Source organism: Lepisosteus oculatus, unplaced genomic scaffold (genome assembly GCF_040954835.1).
Source record: "Lepisosteus oculatus isolate fLepOcu1 unplaced genomic scaffold, fLepOcu1.hap2 HAP2_SCAFFOLD_269, whole genome shotgun sequence".
Taxonomy (NCBI): Eukaryota; Metazoa; Chordata; class Actinopteri; order Semionotiformes; family Lepisosteidae; genus Lepisosteus; species Lepisosteus oculatus.
Window position 1 is genome coordinate 1 of NW_027167803.1, and position 15,426 is coordinate 15,426.

At 43.2% G+C, this 15,426-nt stretch overlaps 3 non-coding genes across 3 annotated transcripts; all 3 read left to right on the plus strand.

Annotated features, from left to right (window-relative positions):
* The first annotated feature begins 8,115 nt into the window (after positions 1-8,115).
* trnas-gcu (transfer RNA serine (anticodon GCU)) lies at positions 8,116-8,197 on the plus strand. The gene has a single exon. It is a non-coding gene; the product is annotated as a tRNA-Ser (tRNA).
* A 2,434-nt stretch (positions 8,198-10,631) lies between these two features.
* Positions 10,632-10,713, plus strand: trnas-cga (transfer RNA serine (anticodon CGA)). Its single transcript has one exon. It is a non-coding gene; the product is annotated as a tRNA-Ser (tRNA).
* Positions 10,714-12,258: 1,545 nt separating this feature from the next.
* LOC138227193 (U4 spliceosomal RNA) lies at positions 12,259-12,400 on the plus strand. The gene has a single exon (XR_011184866.1). It is a non-coding gene; the product is annotated as a U4 spliceosomal RNA (small nuclear RNA).
* The last annotated feature ends 3,026 nt before the right edge of the window (positions 12,401-15,426 follow it).

Here is a 15,426-nt window from a genome sequence, read left to right on the forward strand (position 1 = left end):
CGCCGCTACGAGCAATATGAAATCAAACTGACAGCACACGGCGTTTCGCGCTGACTCAAAAGTGATCTCGACAGACGCTTTTCTCTGCATAACACTGAAAGAGCTAAAGAGCGTTTCTGTTGAGACGTAACCCAGTGGGCAAAAGACGTATAATATACGTCTATTAAACGCATACCTTAGACGTCTAAATGTGGTCTGCAATTCGTCTAGAATGAAATTCTAATATACGTCTATTGTTATACGTCAATTATACGTCTATGATTAGATGTTCATTATACGTAAATGGTTGGAGTTCTATTATACGGATAAATTTAGAGGACTATTATACATATATGGTAGGAGTTCCGGATAACTTTAGAGGACTATTCTACGTATATGGTTGGAGGTCTATTATACGGATAACTTTAGAGGTCTATTATACGTATATGGGTAGAGGTCTATTATACGGATAACTTTAGAGGTCTATTATATGTATATGGTTAGAGGTCTATTATACGGATAACTTTAGAGGTCTATTATACGTATATGGGTAGAGGTCTATTATACATCAAAGTTAGGTTTTACAGGTGTAGAAACTAGTAAATCAACCCAATGATTTGGTTTAGAAATTTATTCTGAAAATACACATTCACACCTGAAAAATATGTATTTCAAATTATACATTGTATACAATCAATCAACAATCAACATATGGGCAATAATCATAAAAAACACAACTAGTCTTAAACTTCAGCTACAAATTCTGGTAATATGGCAATATACAGTATAGTAACGGCAAACACAAACTAATTACATTAACACACTAACTCAAAACCACATTTTGATTCAAATATACATTTTAAAATGTACAACTTCTATATTTCCAAGAAAAAAAAATATTACAATGGAAGTTAAGACAATTTTTGTCCACTATTTGCAAACCCTGTGTAATTGTCCTAACAGTTAGAACCAAAAACCTAGTATTTTCAGTGTCCAGATCTCCTGGCCCCCTGCCTTGCATATGCATTCTTCAAGTAACACATTGCGTGCTCCTTTATTTCTTTTTCTGCTGATTTAGGGCGGGACTTCAGCACCGCAGCTAGGAGAAAATTATATAATATTACTTCCCAAATTAATGATGATTAATATCTTCTTTAGTATAATCTAAAAAATGAACGGTTTACTAAGCTCAAAGCTGAAATAAATGTATAAAATTTGGCTTGCATCATAGAAGTTGAGCAATAAAGTCTGTCCTAATTAAAGAGTACCCAAAGTTTGAAAGTACAACATAGAATAAGAATAGAGAAACGGCAAAACGATTTAGTGTCATCTTCCCCATTCACACCATTCCCCATTTCGAATGAATTCTGTATGCGTTAAAAGACAGCTATACACAGAAAACATGCAGGACACTGCTCACGATGTTTGCCGAGCCGAAACACAGTGCGTTTTTCCAAGCCATTTGACAACGCCCGCCCACTGAAAACTGCAGCAGATCGTGTAAAGGCGTTCAACTTTGTAACTACTGCACGCACAGGAAGCAGAATAAATTCCTCTTTTCAAACTGTCAAAGGTTTGCTTTGCGAACGCTGCAGGACATCGCACAACCTCTTTTGAACGGGGACAAACGATTTCTTATGGGGCGCAGTAAGTACAGACGTTTAAAAAGCTCCACTATTTTTATGTGCCATTTTTTGCTTATTCACTTACTATTTTAATCAAAATAATATTAAGAAAGATCTGTATGTATTCAGATAGTATTATTATTGTTCATACTTACTCGTCAAAAGAGGATTGCTGAGATATTTGTGGATATACTTCTACGTTTGAAAAACGTGTCCAAAATGGTGACCAACGAATACTAGCAATGCATTGTGGTATATAACCGGAAAATATGCTGGGTTCGATATTTTCTCAACGTATGCGTTTATTAATGTTGTCGATATTATGGTTGAAATTTAACATTGATAATACATCGCGGCTATGTGCCCCCTGCTATGAGCTGATGTGCAATTTTAACGCATGCAGTTAGTAAGGATCGGTCACTGTTGTATGGTATTATATACAGTATAATGACATTATGGAATAGGATGGGGACAGGCCTGGCATCACGGGGGGAGGGAGGAATGTCGCCCCTTCAGTTTTGGGCAAAAAGATGTACCTAACTTACCTAGGAGTATACGGCACTCTGCACAGTGTACGAAGTAATTTTCGCAGTAATTAATTTATTATATTTACTATATTTATTATACACGTGTAAATTAATTACTGCGAAAATAATTTACTTCGTACACTGTGCAGAGTGCCGTATACTCCTAGTTGCGGCACACACGATACATACAGTAAAAAGCCTCAGGCACTGTGTTAGATGTGTTTTCGACGTTATATATGCGTTTATTAATGTCGTCGATTTTACGGTTGCAATTCGACGTTGAGTTTACGTCGAGGCGACGTATATATACGTATAGCCGTATTTTCGCCGTGAATATACGTATATTCGACGAATCAGTGCCCACTGGGTAAACTCTTCAGCAAACTCTGAACCAGCTCTAAGGAAACTAATCCGATTAGACGTTACTTTGACTCATCTTTTTATGCTCAGTGCTGGATTGCTCAAACTCCAGCTAGGGTTAGGGTTAGCATTCCCACGCTACTTAGACACTTTGTTTACGCTCAGTGCTTGATTTTGGGAACTTCAGGACGAGTGGGAATTTTCTCCTATCTGTCAATTCTGTTTTGTTTTGGAGACTCTTGGCTGCCTATGTTGTACAGTGCAGCGTGAAGGAAACATTTTCCAAAACTGTGTCAGCTCAAAAGTTGTAAGAAAACCTCTCCAGCTGCTTTAACTCTCTTCATTTTTGTCATTTAATGTGACACTCGATGTATAACTGGAGCCTCACATATGCAAATGGTGAGGCTCCAGTTCGACACCCAGTTCAACACCACTTTACAGTAAATGACAAAAGCATGGCAGACTGTGCCGGACCGGCAGATTACTTCCGCTTATTTTTACCATATTAAACAATGGAAATCCAACCACTTGCATTTGTGACACTTGATTTTGGCTGCACCTAAGACACTCTTAAATCTTCAAACACATTTCTCTTCTCCCGCAACACTCTTGTCTGTCGGCGCTATGTGGCAGCGTTGCATGACAACCCATCTCACCACGGAAAGGAACCTAACAGCTTTGGTAAGAGAGGAGAAAAGGACCTGGCCCGTACGCGGCTCAAACCCGCAACCTTGGCGTTACTAGCACCACCATCTAACCAACTGAGCTAACCGGCCTCACAACAGTGGTCCTCTCTGTGCTGCAAAAAATCAAACTCAGGGAATTTCTTTTGTCCTTTGAATAGAAAGCCGTGTAATTCAGTGTACGGGCTTTCTCGTGCAGTTTCATGGTTCTTGTAACCCAAATCCTACACTGGCCTGAAGTGCCCCCCCATTTCACAGCATTTTTCAGCTGATTTAAAATGTACCTAAAGGAGAAGCATTATTGAAGACCATCAATTACCAAGAGCTTTTGTCAAAGGTTTTGGTGGTCATTTTTAATGACCACAGAGCACTATGACCTCGGTTTTACATCTCATCCAAAAGACAGCGCCCTTTTACAACACAGCTTCTCCGTCACTATATTGGGACATTGGGACCCGTACAGACCTCAGAGTGAGCGCCCATTAACACCACTTCCAGCTGGAAGCTTTGTTTTTCCCTGTAGCTCACCCTCATCCAGGTACTGACCTGGCTCACACCTGCTTAGCTTCAGTGGGTTTTCAGTTGCGAGTTGCAAAAGTTGGGATGCAAGTGTAGCGGCAATGCTTGTTAATAAGACAGAATTAAGCGTTGGTATGCTGTCCTAAATGAAGCCCCATCTCACCCCCCATCTCTGTGGTGCAGCCACAGAGAAAGTATTCATGCAGACTGATTTAAGTTGTTTTCTTTTGATAAGGAACAGCTCCCAGACAGGGATGCACTTAGCTAAGCCTGGCTATCATGATCAATGGTCATCCATTGGCGCCTATCTGTCTAGGGAGTGCCGAATGGACATCTGGACTGCATTCTTAAGTGTCAAGAGTAAGTGACGTATATCTCACCTTGACCAACCAATCAGGGACTGGCAGGGCGTGGTAATACCACGTGGGTCTCCAATGCCCGCCAAACTCTCAACCAATCAGCACACATCTGTGTCTTGGTCAAAAAGGGAGCGCAAGCTCAGATCGGGGCTCTCCTTGGCCATTTTCGCGCATCCTCAGAGACAATCACGTGACAACTGCTGTTGTCTGCATAGGGACTTGGACTTTGTTCTAAGGGCGAGGCCAAGCATCCCGTACGTACTCAGAATTCTACTAACGTGAATGCTCCGTTTGATCAACGGCAGCCTACAGTTGGACCCTCGTCGACAACCTGAATAGCTTATTCAGAAGCAGCGCTGGACCGGGAACGAACCAGTTTCTTCCCAGGCAAAAGAGTGACTTGTGAGGACTCGCGGTCACACTCTGTGCATAGAGACTTTCTACTAGCCAGCCGGACTGCTGGTAGATCCCCTTGGAGCAACGACTGCCCTGCGCGCCGCAGTCAGATTCCTCCGCCCGTCCTACTCCGAGCTGCACCTTGACTGGTTGGCCGGTAGCCAGAGGACGCCGACACAACGCCCATTGGACAACCGCTGGAACAGAGGCTGCAACAGAGCTTGTCAGCTGGTTTGGTGTTCGTGCCGGGAAATTCCAAATCCATACACAGTGGATAAGTTAACCCCATGTTCTACATTGCGTCTCGAGAATTCAATTGTACCTCAACACAAGTTGTTATCAATTTAATTCATGAGTAATGTATTTACTTCCGAGTTTAGAGTAACAATGGGTAATAACACTGATTAGCGATTTGGTAACCGAACGATATATATTGACATATATTCTCTGTTGTGTATCTCTTTGTGTTTGCATCTCTTCGAGATTATATATCTTGTATATTGATAACCCTCACAGTAAGGTCTGCCGCTCGTATCCAGGCAGACTAGTATATGTTTGGTGCACAAATTATATTAATAAATGTATCTCGTGTATTGAACCCGTGTGTGTGCGTTGTTAGTTGTTCTGGCGATTGATTTTCTAAAAGCCCCAAGGAACAACCTCGTGATTACTGCTACAATTAATAATTGTCTCAGTAAACCCATCAAACCACTACATTTAATGGCGTCCCTGGGTGGGCGAGTTTAGAATGAAATGAGACTCAATTGCACAGAATAACTGATGTTGCTGTGAGTTCAAGTTCAGCACAGCACCGCGGCTTTTATACACGAATACCGGGTGTGCTGATAACTGCGTAAAGAAATCCCCCTGTTTTCTAGCGTTTAGTGTAACGTGTGCTGATTGGAAATCCATCTGCTCGGGTGTTTAGATTCCATACTGTATTTTGGTAAAAGGAAAAAAAGTAATACTCTTAAAGTTTCTCTGACGTAATGACAATGGCTGCTAAAATGTCTGAAGTGGAGTCGCTTATAAGTACTATTTCTAGCGACGACAATCCTGGTTACTGGAGCGGTATCGAAAAGTTGAACTTTGATGATATTGAGAAGCTGCAAGTAGATTTAGTAGCTAAGGTAGCGAACCAGCTTAACACAGGAGGGTCTGTGAACGCAGTTCAGGTCCTATCTAGTTTCGCCTTAAATCTAGCTAAACAGCTGGAACTGTCTTTGTCCGAGCTGACAAAGTTTCAAACGCTTCAGGGAAAGCTAGAAAGATATAAGGCGGAGCGAGTTGAGTTGTTGGATATAATCAGAGAAAAGAGAGTGAAAAGTGAGGAAAGTGAAGACAGACTCAGGGAAGTTTTAGGTAAATTAGATGACCTGTCTGCTAGAGAAACTGCGGCTGAGGTAGCTAGGAGAGACCTAGAAGCGAGCTTGAAAGAAAAAGAAAAAGAAATTGAGAGTTTAAATGAGCTCAGCCAGGAAAGGCAAAAGGAGTTAGATGCTGCCGTACTGGAAGCAAAACAGGCTAGATCCCACTTGCATGCCAGCCCACCTAGCAGCCCGGAGCGCTCACCCAGGAGGTTTCTCCCGGCCAGGGTCTGTGGTCGGATCGGCATGGGGGAGATCGCCGAGTCCTGCGCGAGACGCAAGGGCGATTCAATTCAGGCATAGACCCCCTGCTCCTGATCACGGCCGTCTCCCTGCCCGCGGAGAAACCGTAAAAATTAACCTCCACTCCCTGAGGCAGTTAGCCAAAGATGTAGAAAGGTTTGACCCGACAGTGTCAGGGAATAATGTGGAGACCTACATTGATGAGCTGAGATATACTTTGCAGTTTATGCCCGAAGCGTCCGAACAGGAAAAGGCTATGTTAGTAAGGAAAACTACCAGCCGAGCGTTCCACGAGTGGATGTCTAGACAAGGACCTGAGGTCTGTAATAGCTTTGAGGAGCTGTGTCAGGCAATGATCGGAGAATTTTCGGCTTTTATAGATCCCATATCTGCCGTGGCCACAGCGCACCATATTAAGCACGAAAAAGCTGAAGCCCCTCGCGACTATTACCCCTATTATATAATATTTTACTATTATATAACTAGTAAAATATTACCCCCGGTCCATTCTCTTCCAAAAGTGAGAAACACCTGTTTTCTACATTTTGTCTGTTTTAAAACCATATCTCTTTAAACCAAACCAAGAGTTTGTCTTTTGCACTGATATTCTGATTCATTTCAATTTCAAAGAAAAAAAAAACATTATCTTCCAAAGCATCATAAAATTGTCCATTCTTCCAGACTCTACTTCTCTCTTGTAGTAGTACAGCAGACCTTTCCAGGTGAGCAGATCACAGAGTCCGAAATATGCTTCCTCCATCAAGCAAAGTACCTGAACATGACTCGGTCTTCATAAAAGCGCCCCTGTAATAAAGAAATTAAATCCAAAATCAAGAGGGCAGTTGCCTACTGAAGTTCAAGAAGTCATCAATTTTAACCTAGCAACACATTAAAGGCTGCATCTATACAAGTACGATTCTAGAAATGCTCACCAGATTACGTTTTAAGAAAGAACTGCGCCTCAGGTTCCGCCGAGATCTTAACTCGGATGGCAGGATTCAGAGTCTGGAGTTCGGACTGATGGCGCACGGAGGGTCCACATACTGTGGATCCCTCAGTTTTCTTCCGCGTGTTTAAACCGCCAGCGTGTGGCTCTCCTGTCCCCGTGACCTCATTGCTCTGCTCTCACCTCTGTGCAGCTGAGCCCGACTCATGGTAACGTGGAAAAAAATATGCCCTCAACGTGGGATTTACTCTGGATCAAGGATAGATGTCACCTTTTTATCGTTGAACAGGATGTATGTGATGTGGCGACTAGGTTCAATTTTGTATCCTTTTAAAAGATTAAGGACTGGGGTGAGCGTGATTTATCACCCTTTCAGCTAAGAACCCGACGTGAGCACCGTTTAAGCTGCATAGACTCGGTCGTTTAACTCTTCTCCATTAGCAGGGTTAAGGTTAAAGAAAAAAAACATTGCTGACTTCTTTTTTTTGCCAGCCGCTAGCGCTGATTAACAATGTTTGTATTTCATGTTTTGCAAGTTCCATCAATTTTAAGAAAAACAAGTCGTTCAAGACAGGAAATGAATACTTGCATTTAATTAAGTTTAGCCGTAGGCAGTTGTCTGTAAGGACCAGTTCTGTTCGAGAAGACAGAACAAAGAAGGCACCACTGGGATTCGGACCCAGGATCTCCTGTTTAAGAGACAAGCGCTTTAACCAACTAAGCCACGGCGCCCCGGGAGTGTTGTCCTTTTGCAGCCACTTGGACACACCACTCAGACACATCTGCATTCGGTGTGTGCTCCGCCTGCTCGCTGAGCAAGTTGCCACCTTTACATACAATAGCAACATCGACACCAAGAGAAAGGATGACAAATGGCTTTTATCTGGAACTTTTCATGTCCAAGGAGCTCAATGTGCTTTCTGTGTACAACAGGGCCACTGAACTCCACACTGGCCACTGAACCACAGCAGTGGCTTGCTGGCTTGACATCTCCCAAGGAAATTGTTGAAATCGCATGTGGAACAGGAAAAGGACCCTCGAGTACGAGGGAAAAAAAAGAAAAAGATCATCTGGAGCGTGCCAACCCGTGTCTGGACAGCCCAGTTTCATTGACGAGGTGGCCGAGTGGTTAAGGCGATGGACTGCTAATCCATTGTGCTCTGCACGCATGGGTTCGAATCCCATCCTCGGCGCTCTCTATGTCTGACACGTGTGCCTGTTAGATGTTGGCCCTCCTTCTGTTTGCTCCAGTACTAGAGCTGTACATTTTCTAGCGGTGGCTGAACATGGTATAGTAGGCTAACGTCGGTATCGAGCAGTGGCAGTAACAGTATTTACGTGCCGCTGCTGCCAAGTGGCTCTGGGTTGAGACCGCATTTTCACTTACTTGCAGCACAAACGGAGAAAGCGATTTTTGACAGTCTCTCGAGAGACTGCGCTAGGTGTTTAGGGATAGACTTTGTCAGTTCCCCCTGGGATGATGGCCTCTCAAATAGTTTGTGATTCCTCTAGACGTTTATACAGTAGAAGCCTGCTTCGTGGCTTAAATCCAAGCTAAGGAAACGAGTTAGAGGTCTGATGCAGAACTGCACTGTATGTGTGAGGAAAGCTGCCCCCTTCTGTTCCATGTCGACCGAACAGAGGACTGTAAAGGATACGACCAAGAAACTTTAGGATGCTGGTTGGAATCCAGCTCCAAAGAAGCCCCTTTGGGTGTTATGTCATGAAAAAGTAAGAACAGAGAATCTCCCTTTGATCAAAAGCGCAACAGAACTGTTTTCCGTGGAGCAGGTTTCAGACCCGTAGACCTGTTTTATTTGTATGGCGTTCGTAAGCGCGCAAAACAAGGACAATTCCTGCGTCTAACACGAATGTAAATGCTTTTGAAAGTGCAGTGTGGTGCAGCTTGTAAAATCCTTGTCCACATTTGTGGTTTGTTGATGTTTTTTTTCTGTCTGCCAAAGTTGCATTTTGACATCCGGACGGTGAGACTTTATCATTTGAACGTGAAGCCAGCCTTAAACCCTCTGAGGCGTGTCTGTCTGCCGGCATGTATCTTGTGAAAGGTATTTTTTTTTTAACGGAGAGCGACTTTAAAAAGGTTTCCGCAGACACCTCGCACTCCGGAGGAGGAATGCGGCGGCGGCGAGCTCACTGTAGTTGTGGCCGAAGAGTTAAGGCGATGGACTTGAAATCCATTGAGGACTCTCTGCTCAGGTTCGAATCCTGCTGACTACGGCGTCTGCTGCACGTCGCCTTGTGCCTGTGTGGCAAAGGCGAAGTGCCGCTTCTCCTTTCCTGGTACTATAAAAATGCTACATCGCTTGGTCCTGCTTCCATGGAAAGCAGTTCTTCAGGTAATTCTACTCTCTTACCAAAGCTGTTAGGTTCCTTTCCGTGGTGAGATGGGTTGTCATGCAACGCTTCCACATAGTGCCGACAGACAAGTGTGTTGCGGGAGAAGAGAAAAGTGTTAGAAGATTTAAGAGTTTCTTAGGTGGAGCCAAAATCAAGTGTCACAAATGCAAGTGGGAAGATTTCCAATGTTTAATATGGTCAAAATAAGCGGAAGTTATCTGCTGGTCCGGCACAGTTTGCCATGCTTTTGTCATATACTGTAAAGTGGTGTCGAACTGGGTGTCGAACTGGAGCCGCACCATTTGCATATGTGAGGCTCCAGTTATACATCGAGTGTCACATTAAATGACAAAAATGAAGAGAGTTGTAGCAGCTGGAGAGGTTTTCTTACAACTCTTGAGCTGACACAGTTTTGGAAAATGTTTCCTTCACGCTGCACTGTACAACATAGGCAGCCAAGAGTCTCCAAAACAAAACAGAATGGACAGATAGGAGAAAATTCCCACTCGTCCTGAAGTTCCCAAAATCCAGCACTGAGCGTAAACAAAGTGTCTAAGTAGCGTGGGAATGCTAACCCTAACCCTAGCTGGAGTTTGAGCAATCCGGCACTGAGCGTAAGAAGATGAGTCAAAGTAACGTCTAATCGGATTAGTTTCCTTAGAGCTGGTTCAGAGTTTGCTCAAGAGTTTACCTTTCACAGATGCGCAAAGAAGAATGTTGGGGGTGCACGCTTCAAGGTGCCTTACAGCTGTAGGGAGTGATTCGAGACGATTCGTGGCGTGTGCTCGTTCCCATGTACCGTACGCCCCGGGGTGCAGTGCTAGGATGACGTACAATACCACTTGGGCACGTAACGGCGTTATGTGCAGGGTTTTCGTTTGTTCGTTTTGTTTTGCTCTGCTTTGCTTTGTTTTGCTTTCCATCGCGTTGGTAAGAGCGTAAATAAAAATGCGATTCCTGTGTCTACCACTAATGTAAGAGCTATTTCAAGTGCGACGTGGTGCGGCTTTTCAAATGCTTGTGGGCATTTCTCTGTTGTTGATTCTTTTTTTGTGTGTAACAAAGTGGCATTTTCATGTCCGGACGGGGAGACTTTATCATTCCGACATGAAGCCAGCCTTAAACCCTCTGAGGCGTGTCTGTCTGCCGGCACGTATTTTGTCAAAGGTATTATTTTTTTTTAACGGAGAGCGACTTTGAAAAGGTTTCCGCAGCCACGTCGCACTCCGTGTTAGATTAAAGGAGGAATGCGGCGATGGTGAACTCGCTGTAGTCGTGGCCGAGTGGTTAAGGCGATGGACTCGAAATCCGTTGGGGACTCCCCATGCAGGTTCAAATCTTGCCGACTACGGCGTCTGCCGCACGTCTCCTTGTGCCTGCGCGGCAAAGGTGAAGTGCCGCTTCTCCTTCCCTGGTACTATAAAAACACTAAATAGCTTGGCCCCGCTGCCATGGAAATGAGTTCTTCAAATAACCACACATCTTGCGTTCGCACCTCTGGTGTTCTACTTATGCCTTTGAAAACCTAATGAATAAAACTGAAAGAACCGACACAATATGTAGGTGCTCGTAAAGCATGCATTAAAGAACTGTTAACAGCAAGGGTTTCAGTGGGTTAACTGAGGAGAAGGCGTAATCGCTAATTGTTGACTTTTTATTTGGTGTTAGAAACACTCTTACTGTGCATGACGTGCAACAAATTTAGCCACAGAAATTGCATCACGCTTTCATGTATGCTATTGCAGACACCAACGTTGCCTAGATAGAAAACCGAAATAGCCGTGGGTTTGCTTGCTGGTCTGAAGGATCTCTCTTCGAATCTCTATCATTTGTCAATGGAAGTAAAAGGTGCTGCAATCTGATACGTTCAGAATCAAACCCGCAGCTGTTGTTCGACTTTATTTCTTGACTAATTACAACTGAGTGTCGCATGAGCAGTTACGTAAACTTGTCTGATATATTTGAACACAAATGCCTTTCTTCAATTAAAACTAACAGTACATTGTCAGGGACATTCAGTTCTATACAAACAAGAGACAGCACTCTCTTTTCTTTTCCCAGTGTTACTCATATCGGACTTTTTAAACCTAAAAAAAAATCGTTTTTTTTTCTTTCAATTATAACTGAAGTTTAAACAACTAGTGTTAAGTCCTTATTTTTCTGTAGTCAAAAAAAGCAAAAATTAACATTCAGGTCATGAAAAACTCAAAAAAACTCCCCAACCACTAAACTTTACCTCCCACCTGAGCGCCATCTTGAACGCCCCTACCACCAGAGAATGCTCACGATTTCGGAAGCTGTCTCCGGGACGTGCTGATTCCACACATCCTGAATAAATCATGATATTGTTAGTTGCTGTAGCTAGACGTTCAAATGAGTTTCATGGCCAGATGGACTGTTTCCTCCAGCGGTATAGTATTGCAGTGAGACAGCACGATGCCTGCAAGACTATGTCACGCTAAACGCCACAGATTGTGTTTGTCCGTTCGTGTCAGTCGTCCTGCAGCCACGGGAAGTGGGACACAAACATGCTGCAATGCTTTCAAGACGTTAGGATTTGTTTGTGCAACATCCAAGAAGAGTACTTGTGGCTTGAATGTGAACTGTACGTGCCCGCCCCCTTTCCGCTGTAGTGCATGAGTTCCTCCCGGCATGCCCTTCGTCATTGTTCTGTCATCTTGTATTTAAAGGGTTGTATCTCTGCTGCTGAAAATAAGCAACGGTTTTCTCACAACGCCCTTTGTTCCCAACGGAGCCCTTGTCTGTCATGAAATTCTTCAAAACCTCAAGCTAGAAGAAGAAGAAGACGACAAATATGAAGCGTTATAGCAACGACATGCCATGAGACGATCGATAACGATTTCCATAGGATCCCCGCGGTTGCCTGGCAACCGTCAGCTTTGCGCAGTGGCAGTATCGTAGCCTGTGAGGTTTAGCCGAGGCGCGATTATTGCTAGTTGAAAACTTTTCCCAATACCCCGCTTCCGCCGGTTTGCAATACAATCGGCGAAAGCAATTTTTGACAGTCTCGTCAGAGACTGAGCAAGGTGTTTAAAGACAGATTTGGTCACGGTGATATCATGGTAGAGAGAAACGAGCTTGTTACGTGTCAACAGAAACGCTCTTTAGCTCTTTCAGCTTTATGCAGAGAACAGCGTCTGTCGAGATTACTTTTGTGTCAGCGCGAAACGCCGTGTGCTGTCAGTATGATTTCATATTGCTCATAGCGGCGCCTGGCTTTTGTCTGTCAAACGTTAGGTTGCGCTTCTTCATGCTGCATCGTCGGCATGAGTGGAGCATTTTAAACGTCTGTACTTACTGCGCCCCATAAGAAATCGTTTGTCCCCATTCAAAAGAGATTGTGCGATGTCCTGCAGCGTTCGCAAAGCAAACCTTTGACAGTTTGAAAAGAGGAATTTATTCTGCTTCCTGTGCGTGCAGTAGTTACAAAGTTGAACGTCTTTACACGATCTGCTGCAGTTTTCAGTGGGTGGGCTTTGTCAAATGGCTTGGAAAAACGCACTGTGTTTCGGCTCGGGAAACATCATGAGCAGTGTCCTGCATGTTTTCTGTGTATAGCTGTCTTTTAACGCATACAGAATTCATTCGAAATCATTGATTTCTCCAATTAACAAGGGTCCCTTTTTGAACCTGCCAGAAGCATTCTTTCAATGTAACAGATTTACTCCGGGGAAGGGCAGCATGACATTGAGAGTAGCTCAAGCTTTCAGCACCTTTATCTGACTGCATGTATGCAGACACTGCTCAGAATCCCCTGTAAGATTCTCCTTCAATTCCGTTTTGCAGTGCTTTAGCTCTTTCAAAAGGCTTCGCTTTGCTAGTCACAATCCAAGGCTCATGACAGCATTTGAAAACATTCGCAACTGCGTTGGCCGGGATTCAAACCTGGGTTAACTGCTTTGAAGGCAGCTATGCGCAACACTGGCTCGCTCCAGAATAAATCTCACGTCGAGGGCATATTTTTTTCCATTTTACCGTGAGTCGGGCTCAGCTGCACAGAGGAGAGAGCAGAGCAATGAGGTCACGGGGACAGGGGAGTCACACGCTGGCGGTTTGAATACGCGGAAGATCACTGAGGGATCCTCAGTATATGGACCCTCCGTGCGCCATCAGTCCGCACTCCGGACTCTGAATCCTGCCATCCGAGTTAAGATCTCGGCGGAACCTGAGGCGCAGTTCCTTCTTAAAACGTAATCTGGTGAGCATTTCTAGAATCGTACTTGTATAGGTGCAGCCTTTAATGTGTTGCTAGGTTAAAATTGATGACTTCTTGTATTTCAGTAGGCAACTGCCCTCTTGATTTCGGATTTAATTTCTTTATTACAGGGGCGCTTTTATGAAGACAGAGTCATGTTCAGGTACTTTGCTTGATGGAGGAAGCTCATTTCGGACTCTGTGATCTGCTCACCTGGAAAGGTCTGCTATACTACTACAAGAGAGAAGTAGAGTCTGGAAGAAGGGACAATTTTATGATGCTTTGGAAGATAATGTTTTTTTTTCTTATACTGAAAATGAAAGGTAGTTGTTTCTATATGGACTCAGTCTTTGGAATTTGTATATTTATATATTTCAGTGAACCCTCAGCCATTCCTTCTGTATTGTAATTCAATTTCTCTTTTAAAATTCCTTCCCCACTTCTAGGACCTGCAGTTGCTGAACTCCACAATGGCTTCTATTGGAAAGTCTGTGACTGAGACCAAGTAAGTGTTCACTTTTTTATGAAACCATTATTTATTTAGGAGCAATGAGCAATTCTTATATAAATGCAATAAAATCATTATGCTCAAACTATGAGAGAGAAAATTAAGGATAATTTAAGAAATCAGTCTTAGCTTGTTTCTATACACAGATGGTATTATTTATTTTCAAAGGAAACCCGCGAGGATTCCCCTGGTGTGCAAGATGTGCCTGAATACTCTTGATCAGCTTCCTGCTCACTTGAAGAGGGCGTGTATGAAGCACGCCACGGCAGAAAAGATCAGGATGGCCTCTCAACAGGCGAGGGAGGACATGATGAATCACCTGAAGAACGGGGTCATCGTGGATTACCACAGAATAGAGATCGTGTCTGGTGAGGCAAACAGGATAGTGGTTGTAAGACTGCTAGAGTCCTTGGGCCTTTTTGTACATGGGAAGCCTGAAGACACATTGGCAAGGTGAGATATTTTTAATCTGTAAGGCTTCTGTAGTTTCTTTTTGAAATCATTGTTACAACATATTATGTAAAAGCATGTTGAAAAGAATCTACCTGCATTCCAGCGGCCCTGAGCAAGAGGCCGCTGTCCAGGAGGAAGAGATGCCAGAGGCTGCTCTAGAAACTGAAACAGAAGCAGATAAGGAAGGGGAAGATGTGAGCTCTGAAGAACTCTATCAGCAGTAAGACTTTTTATTTTTCAGATGTATCTATTTTTTACTAAAATTCTAATTTGTCTTATAGGTATAAAATGTTTAAACCGGTGTTTTATATCCTTACAGGCCCTGAGTAGTTAAAAAGTATCAGCAGGCCGGAAGAGAGTGGCCCAAGCTGGACTCTATAGAAAGCACTCCCTGGATGCTCCTCTCCTGATTGGATTCAAACAGTACCTTACCAAGGATCTGGGAGTGGCAAATTATTCTCAGGAGGTATTTATTTTTTAAAGGCATTTAAAATTAAGCAATGGTATCTTCATTGTAAATGTTTTTATTTCTTAGCTTAAAATTCACCCATGTGAAATGATGTCAGCCATAAACATCATGACTCTATATTTCCTACCTGAATCTATTCTACTTAAATTATTACATTATACACAATTTGAGTTCATTTTAAAAAGTAAAAGGTAATGAAAGGAATGCATTTTCATAAGAAAGATAATACCGATATGCATGTGATAATCTTCCTTATATCATGTAGTGCATCATTTGGACACTTTGTGGGCTTCAAATACAAAGAAAATCATGTTCTATGGTACAAGATAAATACAAAACTTAAGCTTTTATTTTAATTAGATTTCTTTATAAAGCATAAGCAATCATTTATTACATCGCTTCTTGAATTAAATCTTTT